This window comes from Staurois parvus, unplaced genomic scaffold (genome assembly GCF_062004578.1).
Source record: "Staurois parvus isolate SC_StPar_1 unplaced genomic scaffold, SC_StPar_1.0 ptg003902l, whole genome shotgun sequence".
Lineage (NCBI taxonomy): Eukaryota > Metazoa > Chordata > Amphibia > Anura > Ranidae > Staurois > Staurois parvus.
In genome coordinates this window covers 25,107-46,568 of record NW_028321697.1, presented here as the reverse complement: position 1 = coordinate 46,568, position 21,462 = coordinate 25,107, and the positions used below count along the sequence as shown (strand labels likewise).

The following is a 21,462-nucleotide window of genomic DNA, read 5'->3' as shown; positions in this document are numbered from 1 at the left end:
GAAAATGGGTCGTTCCAGACATTGTTCAGAAGAACAGCATACCTTGATTAAAAAGTTGATTGGAGGGGAAAACATATAAAGAAGTGCAGAAAATGATCGGCTGCTCAGCTAAAATCATGGCAAATGCTTTAAAATGGCAACCAAAACCTGAAAGACGTGGAAGAAAGCGAAAAACTACCATTGGAATGGATAGAAGAATAGCCAACATGGGGCGGACTCAGCCAACAATCAGCTCCAGGAAGATGAAAGAAGGTGTGACGTTCCCTGTGAGGACTCAGCCAACAATCAGCTCCAGGAAGATGAAAGAAGGTGTGACGTTCCCTGTGAGGACTCAGCCAACAATCAGCTCCAGGAAGATGAAAGAAGGTGTGACGTTCCCTGTGAGGACTGTTACAATTAGAAGACGTCTATGTGAAGCCAAGCTATCTGCAAGAAGTCCCCGCAAAGTCCCACTGTTGGGAAAAAGACGTGCTGAAGAGGTTACAATCTGCCAAAGAGCACATTGACTGTCCTAAAGAGAAATGGCCCAACATTTTGTGGGCTGATGGAAGTAAGATTGTTCTTTTTGGGTCTAGTGGGCGGAGACAGTTTGTCAGACGACCCCCAAACACTGAATTCAAGCCACAGTACACTGTGAAGACCGTGAAGCATGGTGGTGCAAGCATCATGATATGGGGATGTTTCTCATACTACGGTGTTGGGCCTATTTATCACATACCAGGGATCATGGATCAGTCTGAATCCATCAGAATACTTGAAGAGGTCATGCTGCCTTATGCTGAAGAGGAAATGCCCTTGAAATGGGTGTTCCAACAAGACAACGACCCCAAACACACCAGTAAACGTGCAACATCTTGGTTCCAGACCAACAAGATGGACGTTATGGAGTGGCCAGCCCAATCCCCGGATCTTCATCCAATAGAAAACTTGTGGGGTGACATCAAAAATGCCGTTTCTGAGGAAAAACCAAGAAATAGAGAAGAACTGTAGAATGTGGTCCAATCATCCTGGGCTGGAATACCTGATCACAGGGGCCAGAAGTTGGGGGACTCCATGCAACACAGATGTACAGCAGTTCTCAGAAACAGTGCGACTACAACCAAATATTCATGAAGTCATTCAAAGGAAAGCAAAATCTTCAAACATTTCTCAGTTTATATAGTGAATGTTGGAGTTTGTAAAGAAGAATACAAACACGGCCATTTTTTTGAACCGTCTAATATTCACTTTTCTTCCATTTTTTAGTGGAACAACACAAATTTGATGTATTTTTCTTCATGTTGTGATTTGGAATAGAATGTGTCGTGTTCCCAATGCATTTGTGTGGATGGAAAGAAAAGGATTAGAAGGATTTGCAGCTTTAGTCACTTTTGTCATCACACGGATATTATTTTGAACACAACTGTAGGTGAGGAAAAGCACCCAAGTCCTATTTGTACCATCTCTCCATGGGAAGGACCTGCAATGGGTGCACCAACCTACTCAACTCCCAGGGCAAGTACGCTCATCAGAATGGACAGTTCAATAAAATGTTTGGCCCAAAATGTTAGGTATTGTACTGGATACATGTAAACCCAACAATGTCCCTCAATGGCCTGCATCTATGAGGTCGATTACCCGTCTGAGGGCCCCGACTGGAAGAACCCGGACTTGTTGCAGATATATAGAAAGGTATTCTACATTTAGGTTGCCCAGAGTTCCCCTCTGACCTACAAACAGAATGTCATCCCTTCCCTTTCTTATATCTGAGGTGAGATGAGAACATCCACCATCCTCTCCCCAGACTTCCTACAAAATCATTCCGGTCTCTCTCGAAATGTAAGATTTCCATCCAGCACCAAAATGACCCCACAGGAGGGAGGGGAGTGAGGAGCTCTCGCTGCAGGAGATCTTTTCACGTGCTCACTGTAGGAGGTCTCTTCAGCTTATCCCCGCAGAAGGTCTCTTCCCCTTCTTGCCACAAGAATTCTACCCACCTTTTTGATGAAACAGGAAACTTCTTGCAGCAAAAAGGGGAACAGACCTCATGCAGCGAGAGACCGAGGAGACCTCCTGCAGCGAGAGACCGAGGAGACCTCCTGTAGGGAAAGACGGAGGAGACCTCCGGTAGGGAGGGACCGAGTAGACCCTGCAGGGAGAGACAGAGTAGACCCTGCAGGGAGAGACCGAGGAGACCCTGCAGGGAGAGACCGAGGAGACCCTGCAGGGAGAGACCGAGGAGACCTCATGTAGGAACAGACGGAGGAGACCACCTACAGGAAGAGACGGAGGAGACTTCCTGTAGGGAGAGATGGAGACCTCCGGTAGGGAGGGACCGTGGAGAACCTGCAGGGAGAGACGGAGGAGACCTCCTGTAGGGAGAGACGGAGGAGACCTCCTGTAGGGAGAGACGGAGGAGACCTCCTGTAGGGAGAGACGGAGGAGACCTCCTGTAGGGAGAGACGGAGGAGACCTCCTGTAGGGAGAGACGGAGGAGACCTCCTGTAGGGAGAGACGGAGGAGACCTCCTGTAGGGAGAGACGGAGGAGACCTCCTGCAGGGAGAGACGGAGACCTCCTGTAGGGACAGATGGAGGAGACCTCCTGTAGGGACAGATGGAGGAGACCTCCTGTAGGGACAGATGGAGGAGACCTCCTGTAGGGACAGATGGAGGAGACCTCCTGTAGGGACAGATGGAGGAGACCTCCTGTAGGGACAGATGGAGGAGACCTCCTGTAGGGACAGATGGAGGAGACCTCCTGTAGGGACAGATGGAGGAGACCTCCTGTAGGGACAGATGGAGGAGACCTCCTGTAGGGACAGATGGAGGAGACCTCCTTTAGGGACAGATGGAGGAGACCTCCTGTAGGGACAGATGGAGGAGACCTCCTTTAGGGACAGATGGAGGAGACCTCCTTTAGGGACAGATGGAGGAGACCTCCTGGCATGTCCCTGGCGTGTGCTGACCTACTGCCTGACAATGAATGTTATCACCTGGGAGAGGGCAGGAATGGGATTAGTCAATGATCTGCTAATAACTGACACCAGACACCACTATTATTATGATGATGACGTGTCGGTGTCACAGAGGGTCAGGTGACCTTCCTCTCGGGTGACTCACCGTATATCTGGCGCAGGGGGGTGGCGTTGAACATGTCTATGAATGGCGCTTTCTTCTCCACATAGGTCTTGCGGCACCACCACATGAGGTACCTGTATGGAGGAGAACACAGGGGAGGGGTCAAAAATCATAGATTGGGGGAGGGGACCACATGAGGTACCTGTATGGAGGAGAACAAAGGGGAGGGGTCATAGACCATAGATGGGGGGAGGGGGGGGGGGGAGACCACATGAGGTATCTGTATGGAAGAGAACACAGGGGAGGGGTCATAGACCATAGATGGGGGACCACATGAGGTACCTGTATGGAGGAGAACACAGGGGAGGGGTCATAGACCATAGACTGGGGGGGGAGGGGGAGACCACATGTGGTACCTGTATGGAGGAGAACACAGGGGAGGGGTCATAGATCATAGATTGGGGGGGGGGGGGGGGGGAGACCACATGAGGTACCTGTATGGAGGAGAACGCAGGGGAGGGGTCATAGACCATAGATTGGGGGAGGGGGGGGAGACCACATGTGGTATCTGTATGGAGGAGAACACAGGGGAGGGGTCATAGATCACAGATTGGGGGGGGGGGGGAGACCACATGTGGTATCTGTATGGAGGAGAACACAGGGGAGGGGTCATAGATCACAGATTGGGGGGGAGACCACATGTGGTATCTGTATGGAGGAGAACACAGGGGAGGGGTCACAGATCATAGATGGGGGGAGGGGGGGAGACCACATGTGGTATATGTATGGACACTACATGGGGTATACAGACACAGGAGGGGTATACAGACACAGTGAGGGGTATACAGACACAGGGGGGTATACAGACACAGGGGGGGTATACAGACACAGTGAGGGGTATACAGACACAGGGGGGGGTATACAGACACAGTGAGGGGTATACAGACACAGGGGGGGTATACAGACACAGTGAGGGGTATACAGACACAGTGAGGGGTATACAGACACAGGGGGGGTATACAGACACAGGGAGGGGTATACAGACACAGGGAGGGGTATACAGACACAGGGGGGTATACAGACACAGGGGGGGTATACAGACACAGTGAGGGGTATACAGACACAGGGGGGGGTATACAGACACAGTGAGGGGTATACAGACACAGGGGGGGTATACAGACACAGTGAGGGGTATACAGACACAGTGAGGGGTATACAGACACAGGGGGGCTATACAGACACAGGGGGGGGGTATACAGACACAGGGGGGGGGTATACAGACACAGGGGGGGTATACAGACACAGGGGGGGTATACAGACACAGGGGGGGTATACAGACACAGGGGGGGTATACAGACACAGGGGGGGTATACAGACACAGGGGGGGTATACAGACACAGGGGGGGGTATACAGACACAGGGGGGGGGTATACAGACACAGGGGGGGTATACAGACACAGGGGGGTATACAGACACAGGGGGGGTATACAGACACAGGGGGGGTATACAGACACAGGGGGGGTATACAGACACAGGGGGGGTATACAGACACAGGGAGGGGTATACAGACACAGGGGGGGTATACAGACACAGTGAGGGGTATACAGACACAGGGGGGGGGTATACAGACACAGGGGGGGTATACAGACACAGGGGGGGTATACAGACACAGGGGGGGTATACAGACACAGGGAGGGGTATACAGACACAGGGGGGGTATACAGACACAGGGAGGGGTATACAGACACAGGGAGGGGTATACAGACACAGGGAGGGGTATACAGACACAGGGGGGGGTATACAGACACAGGGGGGGGTATACAGACACAGGGAGGGGTATACAGACACAGGGGGGGTATACGGACACAGGGGGGGTATACAGACACAGGGGGGGGTATACAGACACAGTGCGGGGTATACAGACACAGGGGGGGTATACAGACACGGTGAGGGGTATACAGACACAGGGGGGGTATACAGACACAGGGGGGGTATACAGACACAGGGGGGGTATACAGACACAGGGGGGGGTATACAGACACAGGGGGGGTATACAGACACAGGGGGGGTATACAGACACAGGGGGGGTATACAGACACAGGGGGGGTATACAGACACAGTGAGGGGTATACAGACACAGGGGGGGGGTATACAGACACAGGGGGGGTATACAGACACAGGGGGGGTATACAGACACAGGGAGGGGTATACAGACACAGGGGGGGGTATACAGACACAGGGGGGGGGTATACAGACACAGTGAGGGGTATACAGACACAGGGGGGGTATACAGACACAGGGAGGGGTATACAGACACAGGGGGGGGTATACAGACACAGGGGGGGGTATACAGACACAGTGAGGGGTATACAGACACAGGGGGGGTATACAGACACAGGGGGGGTATACAGACACAGGGAGGGGTATACAGACACAGGGAGGGGTATACAGACACAGGGGGGGGTATACAGACACAGGGGGGGTATACAGACACAGGGAGGGGTATACAGACACAGGGAGGGGTATACAGACACAGTGAGGGGTATACAGACACAGGGGGGGTATACAGACACAGGGAGGGGTATACAGACACAGGGAGGGGTATACAGACACAGGGAGGGGTATACAGACACAGGGGGGGGTATACAGACACAGGGGGGGGTATACAGACACAGGGAGGGGTATACAGACACAGGGGGGGTATACGGACACAGGGGGGGTATACAGACACAGGGGGGGGTATACAGACACAGTGCGGGGTATACAGACACAGGGGGGGTATACAGACACGGTGAGGGGTATACAGACACAGGGGGGGTATACAGACACAGGGGGGGTATACAGACACAGGGGGGGTATACAGACACAGGGGGGGGTATACAGACACAGGGGGGGTATACAGACACAGGGGGGGTATACAGACACAGTGCGGGGTATACAGACACAGTGAGGGGTATACAGACACAGGGGGGGTATACAGACACGGTGAGGGGTATACAGACACAGTGAGGGGTATACAGACACGGGGGGGTATACAGACACAGGGGGGGTATACAGACACAGGGGGGGTATACAGACACAGGGGGGGTATACAGACACAGGGGGGGTATACAGACACAGGGGGGGTATACAGACACAGGGGGGGTATACAGACACGGTGAGGGGTATACAGACACAGGGGGGGTATACAGACACAGTGAGGGGTATACAGACACGGTGCGGGGTATACAGACACAGGGGGGGTATACAGACACAGTGAGGGGTATACAGACACAGGGGGGGGGTATACAGACACAGGGGGGGTATACAGACACAGGGGGGGTATACAGACACAGGGAGGGGTATACAGACACAGGGAGGGGTATACAGACACAGGGAGGGGTATACAGACACAGGGGGGGGTATACAGACACAGTGAGGGGTATACAGACACAGTGAGGGGTATACAGACACAGGGGGGGTATACAGACACAGGGAGGGGTATACAGACACAGGGAGGGGTATACAGACACAGGGGGGGGTATACAGACACAGGGAGGGGTATACAGACACAGGGAGGGGTATACAGACACAGGGGGGGGTATACAGACACAGGGGGGGTATACAGACACAGGGAGGGGTATACAGACACAGGGGGGGTATACAGACACAGGGGGGGTATACAGACACAGTGCGGGGTATACAGACACGGTGAGGGGTATACAGACACAGGGGGGGTATACAGACACAGTGAGGGGTATACAGACACAGGGGGGGGGTATACAGACACAGTGAGGGGTATACAGACACAGGGGGGGGTATACAGACACAGGGGGGGTATACAGACACAGTGAGGGGTATACAGACACAGTGAGGGGTATACAGACACAGGGGGGGGTATACAGACACAGGGGGGGTATACAGACACAGGGGGGGTATACGGACACAGGGGGGGGGGTATACGGACACAGGGGGGGTATACGGACACAGGGGGGGGGTATACAGACACAGTGAGGGGTATACAGACACAGTGAGGGGTATACGGACACAGGGGGGGGTATACAGACACAGGGGGGGGTATACGGACACAGGGGGGGGTATACAGACACAGGGGGGGGGTATACAGACACAGGGGGGTATACAGACACAGGGGGGGTATACAGACACAGGGGGGGTATACAGACACAGGGGGGGTATACAGACACAGGGGGGGTATACAGACACAGGGGGGGGGTATACAGACACAGGGGGGGTATACAGACACAGGGGGGGTATACAGACACAGGGGGGGGTATACAGACACAGTGAGGGGTATACAGACACAGTGAGGGGTATACGGACACAGGGGGGGTATACGGACACAGGGGGGGTATACAGACACAGGGGGGGTATACAGACACAGGGGGGGTATACAGACACAGGGGGGGTATACAGACACAGTGCGGGGTATACAGACACAGGGGGGGTATACAGACACAGGGGGGGTATACAGACACGGTGAGGGGTATACAGACACAGGGGGGGTATACAGACACAGGGGGGGTATACAGACACAGGGGGGGTATACAGACACAGGGGGGGTATACAGACACAGGGGGGGTATACAGACACAGGGGGGGTATACAGACACAGGGGGGGTATACAGACACAGTGCGGGGTATACAGACACAGGGGGGGTATACAGACACAGGGGGGGTATACAGACACAGTGCGGGGTATACAGACACAGTGAGGGGTATACAGACACAGGGGGGGTATACAGACACAGGGGGGGGGGTATACAGACACAGTGAGGGGTATACAGACACAGGGGGGGGTATACAGACACAGGGGGGGTATACAGACACAGGGGGGGTATACAGACACAGGGGGGGTATACAGACACAGGGGGGGTATACAGACACAGGGGGGGGTATATAGACACAGGGGGGGGTATATAGACACAGGGGGGGGTATACGGACACAGGGGGGGGGGTATACGGACACAGGGGGGGGTATACAGACACAGGGGGGGTATACGGACACAGGGGGGGGGTATACAGACACTATGCACAGTATACGGATCTCCTACCTGAGGCCCATAGGCAGGTGGTGGAGGACGGTGGTGGGGGAGACGTGTTCCAGCCGGAAGGGTTTCCTCTTCTCCTCATACTGGTGAGCGAGGCAGATCCTCCATCCATGGCTGGGCACCCCGAACCCCGACACCGCCCCCTGGTACCCCTCCATCAGAGCCCGCCTTCCCTCCATGTCTGACTGTCACTGACAGGCGCTGGGCCAGGAGATGTCTCTGCTCTCCGTCACACCCCACGGAGCAAAGTCCTTCCTCCGAATTCCTGCAACACAAATCATTGTCAGTGTGTGTGCATGGAGTGTGCGTGTGTGCATGGAGTGTGTGTGTGTGAGCATGGAGTGTGTGTGTGTGCATGGAATGTGTGTGCATGGAGTGTGTGTGTGTGCATGGAGTGTGTGTGTGTGTGCATGGAGTGTGTGTGTGTGCATGGAATGTGTGTGTGTGCATGGAATGTGTGCGCATGGAGTGTGCGTGTGTGCATGGAGTGTGCGTGTGTGCATGGAGTGTGCGTGTGTGCATGGAATGTGTGTGTGTGCATGGAATGTGTGTGTGTGCATGGAATGTGTGTGCGCGCGCATGGAATGTGTGTGCGCGCGCATGGAGTGTGTGCGCGCGCATGGAGTGTGTGCGCGCGCATGGAGTGCGCGCGCATGGAGTGCGCGCGCATGGAGTGCGCGCGCACGGAGTGTGTGTGTGCACGGAGTGTGCGTGTGTGCACGGAGTGTGCGTGTGTGCACGGAGTGTGCGTGTGTGCATGGAGTGTGCGTGTGTGCATGGAGTGTGCGTGTGTGCATGGAGTGTGTGTATAGAGTGTGCATGGAGTGTGTGCGTGTGTGCATGGAGTGTGCGTGTGTGAGCATGGAGTGTGCGTGTGTGAGCATGGAGTGTGCGTGTGTGAGCATGGAGTGTGCGTGTGTGAGCATGGAGTGTGCGTGTGTGAGCATGGAGTGTGCGTGTGTGAGCATGGAGTGTGTGTGTGTGAGCATTGAGTGTGTGAGCATGGAGTGTGCGTGTGTGCATGGAGTGTGCGTGTGTGAGCATGGAGTGTGCGTGTGTGAGCATTGAGTGTGTGAGCATTGAGTGTGTGAGCATGGAGTGTGCGTGTGTGCATGGAGTGTGTGTGTGTGAGCATGGAGTGTGTGTGCGCATGGAGTTTGCCCCCCCCCCCCCATCACCTGGACTATGATGACACTATAAGAGCCCCCCGGACAGGAAGAATTCACTCACACAAATCAGCAGAATCCTCCAGAGGGGTCATGTGACCATTTATGGGGGGGTCAATGTTCAGCAGAAGCCCCCAACAACCATAGAGATTGGAGGAGACGCCCCCAGGGTCCCCCGGGGTCCCTGGTCCTCCATCAGGTGTGACCTCGCTGGGTGATTGGTTGGTGTCAGTCCTGGAAGGACGCGGGTGGCAGACTGGCACATCCCACACACAGGAGACAACCCAGCTAACAACTCGCTCAACTCGTTCTGCCTCAACATTCCCCTCCAGGTCATCTCCATACATGACCCAGATAATGACACCCTTCACCCCAAATCACCATCCACTCAGCCCCGCCCCCATCATTAGTCCTGGATCCGTGTCACACGTGTTGTGTCATGTATTAACAACTGCACCGCAATTAACACACCCACCGAGAAAGAACGAGTATCGTCCCGTCTACAACCAATACACCCTCCAGATCTCCATCCAATCTACTACCAGTCCTCCTCTCCATCCAATCTACGACCAGTCCTCCTCCTCCTCTCCATCCAGTCTACTACCAATACACCCTCCACCTCTCCATCCAGTCTACTACCAATACACCCTCCACCTCTCCATCCAGTCTACTACCAGTCCTCCTCCACCTCTCCATCCAGTCTACTACCAATACACCCTCCACCTCTCCATCCAGTCTACTACCAGTCCTCCTCCACCTCTCCATCCAGTCTACTACCAATACACCCTCCACCTCTCCATCCAGTCTACTACCAGTCCTCCTCCACCTCTCCATCCAGTCTACTACCAGTCCTCCTCCTCCTCTCCATCCAGTCTACTACCAGTCGTCCTCCGCCTCTCCATCCAGCCTATGACCAGTCCTCCTCCACCTCTCCATCCAGTCTACTACCAGTCCTCCTCCACCTCTCCATCCAGTCTACTACCAGTCCTCCTCCACCTCTCCATCCAGTCTACTACCAGTCCTCCTCCTCCTCTCCATCCAGTCTACTACCAGTCGTCCTCCGCCTCTCCATCCAGTCTACTACCAGTCGTCCTCCGCCTCTCCATCCAGCCTATGACCAGTCCTCCTCCACCTCTCCATCCAGTCTACTACCAGTCCTCCTCCACCTCTCCATCCAGTCTACTACCAGTCGTCCTCCACCTCTCCATCCAGTCTACTACCAGTCGTCCTCCACCTCTGCATCCAGTCTACTACCAGTCCTCCTCCACCTCTCCATCCAGTCTACTACCAGTCCTCCTCCACCTCTCCATCCAGTCTGCAACCAATACACCCTCCACCTCTCCATCCAGTCTACGACCAGTCCTCCTCCACCTCTCCGTCCAGTCTACTACCAGTCCTCCTCCACCTCTCCATCCAGTCTACTACCAATACACCCTCCACCTCTCCATCCAGTCTACTACCAATACACCCTCCACCTCTCCTCCATCCAGTCTACGACCAGTCCTCCTCCACCTCTCCATCCAGTCTACTACCAGTCCTCCTCCACCTCTCCATCCAGTCTACTACCAGTCCTCCTCCACCTCTCCATCCAGTCTACTACCAGTCCTCCTCCACCTCTCCATCCAGTCTACGACCAGTCCTCCTCCACCTCTCCATCCAGTCTACTACCAGTCCTCCTCCACCTCTCCATCCAGTCTACAACCAATACACCCTCCAGATCTCCATCCAATCTACTACCAGTCCTCCTCCTCCTCCTCTCCATCCAGTCTACTACCAATACACCCTCCACCTCTCCATCCAGTCTACTACCAGTCCTCCTCCACCTCTCCATCCAGTCTACTACCAGTCCTCCTCCACCTCTCCATCCAGTCTACTACCAGTCCTCCTCCACCTCTCCATCCAGTCTACTACCAGTCCTCCTCCACCTCTCCATCCAGTCTACTACCAGTCCTCCTCCACCTCTCCATCCAGTCTACTACCAGTCCTCCTCCACCTCTCCATCCAGTCTACGACCAGTCCTCCTCCACCTCTCCATCCAGTCTACTACCAGTCCTCCTCCACCTCTCCATCCAGTCTACTACCAGTCCTCCTCCACCTCTCCATCCAGTCTACAACCAATACACCCTCCACCTCTCCATCCAGTATACTACCAGTCCTCCTCCACCTCTCCATCCAGTCTACTACCAGTCCTCCTCCACCTCTCCATCCAGTCTACAACCAATACACCCTCCAGATCTCCATCCAATCTACTACCAGTCCTCCTCCTCCTCCTCTCCATCCAGTCTACTACCAATACACCCTCCACCTCTCCATCCAGTCTACTACCAGTCCTCCTCCACCTCTCCATCCAGTCTACTACCAGTCCTCCTCCACCTCTCCATCCAGTCTACTACCAGTCCTCCTCCACCTCTCCATCCAGTCTACTACCAGTCCTCCTCCACCTCTCCATCCAGTCTACTACCAGTCCTCCTCCACCTCTCCATCCAGTCTACTACCAGTCCTCCTCCACCTCTCCATCCAGCCTATGACCAGTCCTCCTCCACCTCTCCATCCAGTCTATGACCAGTCCTCCTCCACCTCTCCATCCAGTCTACAACCAATACACCCTCCAGATCTCCATCCAATCTACTACCAGTCCTCCTCCACCTCTCCATCCAGTCTACTACCAGTCCTCCTCCACCTCTCCATCCAGTCTACTACCAGTCCTCCTCCACCTCTCCAGCCAGTCTACAACCAATACACCCTCCAGATCTCCATCCAATCTACTACCAGTCCTCCTCCACCTCTCCATCCAGTCTACTACCAGTCCTCCTCCACCTCTCCATCCAGTCTACTACCAGTCCTCCTCCACCTCTCCATCCAGTCTACGACCAGTCCTCCTCCACCTCTCCATCCAGTCTACTACCAGTCCTCCTCCACCTCTCCATCCAGTCTACAACCAATACACCCTCCACCTCTCCATCCAGTCTACTACCAGTCCTCCTCCACCTCTCCATCCAGTCTACGACCAGTCCTCCTCCACCTCTCCATCCAGTCTACTACCAGTCCTCCTCCACCTCTCCATCCAGTCTACTACCAGTCGTCCTCCACCTCTCCATCCAGTCTACAACCAATACACCCTCCACCTCTCCATCCAGTCTACTACCAGTCCTCCTCCACCTCTCCATCCAGTCTACTACCAGTCCTCCTCCACCTCTCCATCCAGTCTATGACCAGTCCTCCTCCACCTCTCCATCCAGTCTACTACCAGTCCTCCTCCACCTCTCCATCCAGTCTACAACCAATACACCCTCCACCTCTCCATCCAGTCTACTACCAGTCCTCCTCCACCTCTCCATCCAGTCTACTACAAGTCCTCCTCCACCTCTCCATCCAGTCTACTACCAGTCCTCCTCCACCTCTCCATCCAATCTACTACCAGTCCTCCTCCACCTCTCCATCCAGTCTACTACCAGTCCTCCTCCACCTCTCCATCCAGTCTACTATAAGTCCTCCTCCACCTCTCCATCCAGTCTACTACCAGTCCTCCTCCACCTCTCCATCCAGCCTATGACCAGTCCTCCTCCACCTCTCCATCCAGTCTACTACCAGTCCTCCTCCACCTCTCCATCCAGTCTACTACCAGTCGTCCTCCACCTCTCCATCCAGTCTACTACCAGTCGTCCTCCACCTCTGCATCCAGTCTACTACCAGTCCTCCTCCACCTCTCCATCCAGTCTACTACCAGTCCTCCTCCACCTCTCCATCCAGTCTACTACCAGTCCTCCTCCACCTCTCCATCCAGTCTACTACCAGTCCTCCTCCACCTCTCCATCCAGTCTACAACCAATACACCCTCCACCTCTCCATCCAGTGTATGACCAGTCCTCCTCCACCTCTCCATCCAGTCTACTACCAGTCCTCCTCCACCTCTCCATCCAGTCTACTACCAGTCCTCCTCCACCTCTCCATCCAATCTACTACCAGTCCTCCTCCACCTCTCCATCCAGTCTACTACCAGTCCTCCTCCACCTCTCCATCCAGTCTACTACCAGTCCTCCTCCACCTCTCCATCCAGTCTACTACCAGTCCTCCTTCACCTCTCCATCCAGTCTACTACCAGTCCTCCTCCACCTCTCCATCCAGTCTACTACCAGTCCTCCTTCACCTCTCCATCCAGTGTATGACCAGTCCTCCTCCACCTCTGCATCCAGTCTACTACCAGTACTCCTCCACCTCTCCATCCAGTCTACTACCAGTCCTCCTCCACCCCTCCATTCAGTCTATGACCAGTCCTCCTCCACACCTCCATCCAGTCTACGACCAGTCCTCCTCCACCTCTCCATCCAGTCTACGACCAGTCCTCCTCCACCTCTCCATCCAGTCTACGACCAGTCCTCCTCCACCTCTCCATCCAGTCTACTACCAGTCCTCCTCCACCTCTCCATCCAGCCTATGACCAGTCCTCCTCCACCTCTCCATCCAGTCTATGACCAGTCCTCCTCCACCTCTCCATCCAGCATATGACCTGTCCTCCTCCACCTCTGCATCCAGTCTATGACCAGTCCTCCTCCACCTCTCCATGACCAGTCCTCCTCCACCTCTGCATCCAGTCTATGACCAGTCCTCCTGCACTACTCCATCCAATCTATGACCAGTCCTCCTCCACCTCTCCATCCAGCCTATGACCAGTCCTCCTCCACCTATCCATCCAGCCTATGACCAGCCCTCCTCCACTTCTCCATTCAGCCTATGACCAGTCCTCCTCCACCTATCCATCCAGCCTATGACCAGCCCTCCTCCAGCTCTCCATCCATTCAATGACCAATCCTCCTCCACTCTCCATCCAGTCTATAACCAGTCCTCCTCCACCCCTCCATCCACTCTATGACCAGTCCTCCTCCACCTCTCCATGACCAGTCCCCCTCCACCTCTCCATCCAGTCTGACAAGTCCTTCTCCACCACAACATCCAGTCTATGACAAATCCTCTTTCACCTCTCTATCCAGCCCATGACCAGTCCTCCTCCACTTCTCTATCCAGTCTATGACCAGTCCTCCTCCACCCCTCCATGACCAGTCCTCCTCCACCCCTCCATGACCAGTCCCTCGCTGCATCAGCTCTCCTCACTCTTCACTTTAAGACCACTTTTTCTTCTTCCTTCTCCAGAGGAAATAAATCAGCTTCTGCTCTTCTCCACCAATCAGGTACAATCTTTCTCTGCCTCTTCTCCCTCTTGCTGTGCCAACACACTTCCTGGATGAGCTCACTTTTCACTGTTCACCAACCATGATCAGCCCTGCTCTACAAATCCTCATAATGGCCCAACTGGCACTGCAATCAGCTCATGGGGGCCTGGCGGTGTGACATCACATGATCACTCACAGCCAACGTAGTGAGAGCTGACGGTGTGAAGTCACATGATCACTCATAGCCAACGTAGTGAAAGCCGGCGGTGTGACGTCACATGATCACTCACAGCCAATGTAGTGAGAGCTGACGGTGTGACATCACATAATCATTGACATCCAATGTAGTGAAAGCTGGCAGTGATGTCACATGATCACTCACAGCCAATGCAATGAGAGCGGACGGTGTGACGTCACATGATCACTCATAGCCAATGTAGTGAAAGCCGGCGGTGTGACGTCACATGATCACTCACAGCCAACGTAGTGAGAGCTGACGGTGTGACGTCACATGATCACTCATAGCCAATGTAGTGAAAGCCGGCGGTGTGACGTCACATGATCACTCACAGCCAATGTAGTGAGAGCTGACGGTGTGACATCACATAATCATTGACATCCAATGTAGTGAAAGCCGGTGGTGTGAGGTCACATTATCACTCACAGCCAATGTAGTGAGAGCTGACGGTGTGACGTCACATGATCACTCACAGCCAATGTAGTGAGAGCTGACGATGTGACATCACATGATCACTCATAGCCAATGTAGTGAAAGCCGGCGGTGTGACGTCACATGATCACTCACAGCCAATGTAGTGAAAGCAGGTGGTGTGACATCACAAGATCACTCACAGCCAATGTAGTGAGAGCTGACGGTGTGACGTCACATGATCACTCACAGCCAATGTAGTGAGAGCTGACGATGTGACATCACATGATCACTCATAGCCAATGTAGTGAAAGCCGGCGGTGTGACGTCACATGATCACTCACAGCCAATGTAGTGAAAGCAGGTGGTGTGACATCACAAGATCACTCACAGCCAATGTAGTGAGAGCTGACGGTGTGACGTCACATGATCACTCACAGCCAATGTAGTGAGAGCTGACGGTGTGAAGTCACATGATCACTCACAGCCAATGTAGTGAGAGCTGACGGTGTGACATTACATGATCACTCACAGCCAATGTAGTGAGAGCTGACGGTGTGACGTCACATGATCACTCACAGCCAATGTAGTGAGAGCTGACGGTGTGACGTTACATGATCACTCACAGCCAATGTATTGAGAGCTGACGGTGTGACGTCACATGATCACTCACAGCCAATGTATTGAGAGCTGACGGTGTGACGTCACATGATCACTCACAGCCAATGTAGTGAGAGCTGACGGTGTGACGTCACATGATCACTCACAGCCAATGTAGTGAGAGCTGACGGTGTGACGTCACATGATCACTCACAGCCAATGTAGTGAGAGCTGACGGTGTGATGTCACATGATCACTCACAGCCAATGTATTGAGAGCTGACGGTGTGACGTCACATGATCACTCACAGCCAATGTAGTGAGAGCTGACGGTGTGACGTCACATGATCACTCACAGCCAATGTAGTGAGAGCTGACGGTGTGACGTCACATGATCACTCACAGCCAATGTAGTGAGAGCTGACGGTGTGACGTCACATGATCACTCACAGCCAATGTAGTGAGAGCTGACGGTGTGACGTCACATGATCACTCACAGCCAATGTAGTGAGAGCTGACGGTGTGACGTCACATGCTCAGTCGGGGTCACATTGGGCGTGGCCGCAGGTAAGGTATGGGGGGGCTAGTATAATAGGTAGGATTGGAAGTCATGCAGTCACATCTCCTGCAGGGGGCGCTCTATGACCTTCGGGGGGTGACAGTCACACCTTCACATACTATTATAAAGGGTTGTGATCAGAGAGGGGGATGGGAATTCTGTTCTTACCTGACCAATCCTGAGAGCCAATCGGTGGACAGGGAATCCCTCAATGAGACGTCACAGAAGCGGCAACACCTAGACAGACAGAGAGAGGTGGTCAGACTGGGGAGGAATATTCTCCATACGTTGTATGATCATCACTTACATCAGTATGACGTCTCCCCCTATCAGCATGCTGCCTGCAATGCATCCTGGGAGGAGATTATGGCCGATCAATGCACCGATCACACAACCTCCCCACTCACCTGCTGTGCACATTCAGGAACTAAGTGTGCTCCTCAGCTCCATCTAGTGGCCATAGTGGGGTACTTTCCCCATTCATGATATTCTCATGAATCAATAACACCGACCTGGAGAGGATATAACCTGAGAGCCCTCAGCTCCGCCCCATTCACACCCCATGCAGCCTCACAGGGACTAGGGGACGCGGGGACAAAGAGGACGCGGGGACTAGGGGACAAAGAGGACGCGGGGACTAGGGGACAAAGAGGACGCGGGGACTAGGGGACAAAGAGGACGCGGGGACTAGGGGACAAAGAGGACGCGGGGACTAGGGGACAAAGAGGACGCGGGGACAAAGAGGACGCGGGGACAAAGAGGACGCGGGGACAAAGAGGACGCGGGGACAAAGAGGACGCGGGGACTAGGGGACAAAGAGGACGCGGGGACAAAGAGGACGCGGGGACTAGGGGACAAAGAGGACGCGGGGACTAGGGGACAAAGAGGACGCGGGGACAAAGAGGACGCGGGGACTAGGGGACAAAGAGGACGCGGGGACAAAGAGGACGCGGGGACAAAGAGGACGCGGGGACAAAGAGGACGCGGGGACTAGGGGACAAAGAGGACGCGGGGACAAAGGGGACAAAGAGGACGCGGGGACAAAGAGGACGCGGGGACAAAGAGGACGCGGGGACAAAGAGGACGCGGGGACAAAGAGGACGCGGGGACAAAGAGGACGCGGGGACTAGGGGACAAAGAGGACACAGGGACTAGGGGACAAAGAGGACGCGGGGACAAAGAGGACGCGGGGACAAAGAGGACGCGGGGACTAGGGGACAAAGAGGACACAGGGACTAGGGGACAAAGAGGACGCGGGGACAAAGAGGACGCGGGGACAAAGGGGACAAAGAGGACGCGGGGACAAAGAGGACGCGGGGACAAAGAGGACGCGGGGACTAGGGGACAAAGAGGACACAGGGACTAGGGGACAAAGAGGACACAGGGACAAAGAGGACGCGGGGACTAGGGGACAAAGAGGACACAGGGACTAGGGGACAAAGAGGACGCGGGGACAAAGAGGACGCGGGATTGCGATACACGTCACATATCAGGATCGCCGTACACGTCACATATCAGGATCGCGGTACACGTCACATATCAGGATTGCGGTACACGTCACATATCAGCATTGCGGTACACGTCACATATCAGCATTGCGGTACACGTCACATATCAGCATTGCGGTACACGTCACATATCAGGATTGCGGTACACGTCACATATCGGGATTGCGGTACACGTCACATATCAGGATTGCGGTACACGTCACATATCAGCATTGCGGTACACGTCACATATCGGGATTGCGGTACACGTCACATATCAGGATTGCGGTACACGTCACATATCAGGATTGCGGTACACGTCACATATCGGGATTGCGATACACATCACATATCGGGATTACGGTACACGTCGCATATCAGGATTGCGATACACGTCACTTATCGGGATTGCGGTACACGTCACATATCAGGATTGCGATACACATCACATATCGGGATTACGGTACACGTCACATATCGGGATTGCGATACAAGTCACATATCGGGATTGCGATACACGTCACATATCAGGATCGCCGTACACGTCACATATCAGGATCGCCGTACACGTCACATATCAGGATCGCCGTACACGTCACATATCAGGATTGCGGTACACGTCACATATCAGCATTGCGGTACACGTCACATATCGGGATTGCGGTACACGTCACATATCAGGATTGCGGTACACGTCACATATCAGGATTGCGATACACGTCACATATCGGGATTGCGGTACACGTCACATATCGGGATCGCGGTACACGTCACATATCACCGCACACGCCAGGATGAGAAGGATAATTCTAGCAGCAGACCTCCTCCATACACTATACCTAGAAGGGGCTATAAAAGGGTCCCCTATAGAAAATCCCGGGACTGAAGTCCCTCGCCATTCCACGAGAACACGCAGATTTCAGGTCGGACATGTTGGGTATCTATGTACTCGCTGCAACCCAATCTGTTATATTTTACAAACAAATTGGGGAATTTATTGCTTTTTGTGCCCTAAAATGAACTTACTTGTATTTTTACTGATATTTTGCGATAACATCGTGCGACATAAAACATTGGAACCCCCACCATTGTAATTTCCGGGGTCTCGGCTCCGACAATATCTCATGTTTGGGGGGTTTGTGTCGTCTTCAGGCCGAAAATGAATTTAACCTTGTGCAAAAAACGCAAAAATGACTCGGACACGCCCCTTTCTTGAGGAGCAGCCAATCAGTGCTCATTACACTGCAAGGTCTCTCCCCTCCCTTCTAGTCCTCAGGGGTGGGGCTGTAGACAGCCGGGGGAGGGGAGAAGGAGATAAACAGCGCAATGATAAAAATATTACACGTTTAAGTCGCCATAAACCCGACATTCCTAATATCTACTCCGATTTATAGACGGTTTGGGTTAAAAAAATATAATTTTTTATCTGGACAAAGTAGATTGGGGCCCCGATTCTGTCCCCAGACAAGTCGTTTTTCAAAAATTTCCACTCCGCCCCTGATCCCTCCATCCATCCCTCCTTCCATCCATCCAATCTTCCATCCATCCATCTCTCCATAATTCTAACCTTCCATCCCTCCCTCCATCCACTCATCCTTCCATCAAATCTTCCATCTACCCAGCCCCTCCCTCCTAGATTGTAAGCTCCCAGGATCAGCCCCTCCCTCTTAGATTGTAAGCTCCCAGGATCAGCCCCTCCCTCTTAGATTGTAAGCTCCCAGGATCAGGCCCTCCTATCCCTCTTGTATTGATCTGTATTGTTGCTGTATTGTCTCCCGTTATATTTTAAAGCGCTGAGGACACTGTTGGCGCCATAAATCCTGTATAATAATAATAATCCACCCATCCCACCTTACATCCAACCATCTCTCCATCCTTCCATCCATCCCTCCTTCCATCTTCCCATACTTCCACCCATCCATCCCTCCATTCAACCTTCCATCCATCCATCTCTCCATTCTTCCAACCTTCCATCCACTCATCCATCTCCCCATCCTTCCACCAATCCATCCCTCCTTCCATCTCTCCCTCCATCCACCTCTCCACCCTTCCATCCATCTCCCCATCCTTCCATCCATCCCGCCAACTCTCCATAATTCCAACCTTCCATCCATCTCTCCATCCTTCCATCCATCCCGCCAACTCTCCATAATTCCAACCTTCCATCCATCTCTCCATCCTTCCATCTCCCCATCCTTTCATCCATCCCTCCATCCATCCAACCTTTCATCCATCTCTCCATCCTTCCAATCTTCCATCCATCTCTCCATCCTTCCAACCTTCCAGCCATCCATGTCTCCATCCCTCCTTCCATCTCTACATCCATGCATCCTTCCATACATATATCCATCCTTCCATCAATCTCTCCATCCAACCTTTCATCTCTCCATTCTTCCATCCATCCATCTCTCCATCCAACCTTCCATCCATCCATCTCTCCATTCTTCTAACCTTCCAACCACCCATCCATCTCCCCATCCTTCCTTCCAACCTTCCATCCATCCATCCACCCATCTCCCCATCCCTCTCTCCATCCTTTCATCAATCTCTCCATCCAACCTTTCATCTTTTAGCCTACTGAATGACAAATCGGATTGGATGTCACTCCACTTCCTCAAACTGAACCTTTCCAAAACCGAGCTCCTAGTCTTCCCCCCAGCCCGCGCCCCCCCCCCCCCCCAAACCTCTCCATCACCACCAACAATGCCACCATCAGTCCCACCCCACAAGCCAGAGTACTAGGTGTCATCCTAGACTCCAATCTGTCCTTCCAGCCCCATGTCCAATCGCTGACAAACTCATGTAGACTTCACCTCCGCAACATCTCCAAGATACGTCCGTTACTAACTCTAGAAACTACAAAGCAACTCATTCACTCCCTTGTTATATCACGCCTGGACTACTGTAACTCCTTCCTCACCGGCTTACCCCACCGCAGGCTATCCCCACTTCAGTCCATCCTGAACTCTGCGGCCAGACTCATTCACCTTACTAACCGCTCCGTATTTGCCTCCCCTCTCTGCCAATCCCTCCACTGGCCTCCACTCAGTGTCCTCCACCCCCCTCTGCCAATCCCTCCACTGGCCTCCACTCAGTGTCCTCCACCCCTCTCTGCCAATCCCTCCACTGGCCTCCACTTAGTGTCCTCCACCCCCCTCTGCCAATCCCTCCACTGGCCTCCACTCAGTGTCCTCCACCCCTCTCTGCCAATCCCTCCACTGGCCTCCACTCAGTGTCCTCCACCCCTCTCTGCCAATCCCTCCACTGGCCTCCACTTAGTGTCCTCCACCCCCCTCTGCCAATCCCTCCACTGGCCTCCACTCAGTGTCCTCCACCCCCCTCTGCCTATCCCTCCACTGGCCTCCACTCAGTGTCCTCCACCCCTCTCTGCCAATCCCTCCACTGGCCTCCACTCAGTGTCCTCCACCCCCCTCTGCCTATCCCTCCACTGGCCTCCATTCAGTGTCCTCCACCCCTCTCTGCCAATCCCTCCACTGGCTTCCGATTGCCCAATGGATAAAATTCAAAATGCTAAAACTGACGTATAAAGCTGTTCATAATACCGCCCCAAACTACCTCACCGTTCTGGTATCCATATACCACCCAAAACGTACTCTCCACTCCTCACAAGACCTCCTACTCTCTAGCTCCCTGGTCTCCTCCTCCTATGCCCGTCTCCAGGACTTCCCTCATCCTCTGGAACTCCCTACCCCAATCCATCAGACTATC

The 21,462-nt window shown here is 53.8% G+C and overlaps 1 pseudogene across 1 annotated transcript in view; it reads right to left on the bottom strand.

Annotated features, from left to right (window-relative positions):
- LOC149427308 (non-lysosomal glucosylceramidase-like) overlaps positions 1 to 21,462 on the bottom strand; it is an 86,475-nt pseudogene that overhangs the window by 44,871 nt on the left and 20,142 nt on the right. The window contains exons 3-5 of the transcript XR_016311328.1: positions 16,415 to 16,483; positions 8,109 to 8,370; positions 3,101 to 3,192 (exon numbers count right to left, since the gene is read on the bottom strand). The product of XR_016311328.1 is annotated as a non-lysosomal glucosylceramidase-like (transcript). The remainder of the gene's footprint in view (positions 1 to 3,100; positions 3,193 to 8,108; positions 8,371 to 16,414; positions 16,484 to 21,462) is intronic.